The following is a 2,085-nucleotide window of genomic DNA, read 5'->3' as shown; positions in this document are numbered from 1 at the left end:
GACTGGTTAAATGATGGTGAGTAGAAAGCTGATAGAAATATGGACAGAAAAGGCCATATTGGGAGGGTCTCAGATGTAAATGATGAAGAGCTTATTGTAAGCTTGTTATAGAGTTGCAAGGAACTTAGCTGCATTCTGTTCATGCCCAAGAGCTATATGGGGTGCAGAGCTTAAGAGTTATGAACCAGATTATTTGGTGGAAGAAATTTCTAAGCAGCAAAGCATTCGTGAAGCTGCATGGCTACTCACAACAGCCTATGCTGAGTTTTGACAGAAGAGACATGACATAAAGCTGGAATTTATAATTAAAGGGGAAGCAGAGCATAAAGATTTGGAAAATTTGTTGCCTGGCCATGTGGTAGAGAATGAGAGGGCATTTTCAGGAGAAAAATTCAACGGTGCAGCCTAGCAACCATTTGCTAAGGAAATTAGTACAGAAGAAAGGGATTATCAAGAGGCGGGGAAAAAGGCCCTGAACACATTGCATAAGTCTCTGGGGCCACTTCTCCCATCATAGCCCAGAGGCCTAGAAGTACCAAATTTTTTCAGAGGACAGACCCAAGGCACCGCTGCCTTGTGCCACCTTAGGACACTGCTCCCTGCATCCAGGCCACTCCCATTGGAGCAGATTTGCCTAAAGTGGTCCCAAGTGTGGGTCATGCCCCAGCTGTGGACAGTGCAAGGCAGAGACCTTGGTGGTATCAATGTGATGTTAAGTCTGCAGGCTGGCAGAATGCAAGAGCAGCAAAGGTGTGGCATCCTCTNAGAGCTGCTTGAGGACGTGAAGGCCTAACTCCTGCACCAGTGTGCAGAGGACATCAAACATGGAGTCAAGGTACATAATTCTCCAGCTTTGAGATTTGATGTCTGCCCTGCTGGGTTTTGGACTTGTTTAGGGCCTGTTACCCCGTCTTTTGGCCTATTTCTCCTTTTGGAACAGAATATGTACCCTATGCTTGTCCTATCATTGTATCTTGGAAGTAGATAATTTGCTTTGATTTCACAGATGGGATCCTGGAGTTTTTTGAAACAAGTTAATTAAGACTTTGAGGACATGAACTTGAGGGGCTAGGGGTGGAACGCTGTGGATTGAATGGTGTCCTCCTAAGTCCATGTATTAGGAGCTAAACCCCCACTGTGACAGTGTTAAGAGGGTGAGAAATCCTATTATGGTAATTGTAAGGTGGGACCTTGAAGAGGCGATTAAATTGTGAGGACTGTGCCCTAGTAAATGGATTAATAAGTGGATAGTTTAATGCTGCTCACAGGCATGGTTCTGGGGACTTCAAAAGAAGAGCATGTATGGAGCTCTCTCTGTCTCTCTCTTACTTCTGCCTTTTTTGCAATGTCACCACTGAAGAAGGACCTAATCAGATGTGTTCCCCAGACTTTGCACTTCCAAGCCTCTGAAACTGTAAGCAATAAATATTGTTTTTTCACAAATTACCCAGTTTCAGGTATTTCTATTGTAAGCAACAGAAACAGTAATGCAAAGGGTCATCAAAAAGTCCATAGAAAGATTCATATTGTCTTTTAATTATATTTTCCCATGAACTTTTTGAAGTACCATTATATAGTGTGGTTGTTGTTAACAAAGCAAGCTCTCCTATGTCAGGACTGTTAGGGAATTTTGAATTCTAGCCCTGGGATCTAAGGAAAATTAATTTATATTTCTAAGCCACATCATCCTTCTCTAAAAATCCTTGTCATAGACATTTCTGATTTTCTTATGCTTTACCAGAAAGCTTAAGTGAGTAAATATTTGAATATGATTTATCCATTTTCAGTATGATTGGTAGAAAGAAATACTTGGGATTTACGGGTGATTTACTAAGAAAAGCAACAGTCTTAATAGCTTCTGGGATTTCTATATTTATTCTTATCCTAGTTTGGCATCCCACCTTCTTTTCTAAATTAAAGGAATGGTTAAAAGGAATACTTTATTACCTATAATTATCTTGTAATCTTAAGGTTTAAATCTTTCTTAATTTAAGACTATCTTAATGAGGCTAATTCTTCTTGTTGCCATAGTTCTTTCATATTCAATAATTGAGGTGATGGATACACTAAACTACCCTGACTTGA

Source organism: Galeopterus variegatus, unplaced genomic scaffold, assembly GCF_000696425.1.
Source record: "Galeopterus variegatus unplaced genomic scaffold, G_variegatus-3.0.2 Scaffold1115, whole genome shotgun sequence".
Lineage (NCBI taxonomy): Eukaryota > Metazoa > Chordata > Mammalia > Dermoptera > Cynocephalidae > Galeopterus > Galeopterus variegatus.
The sequence above is the reverse complement of the archived record's forward strand: the minus strand, read 5'-3'. Positions refer to the sequence as shown.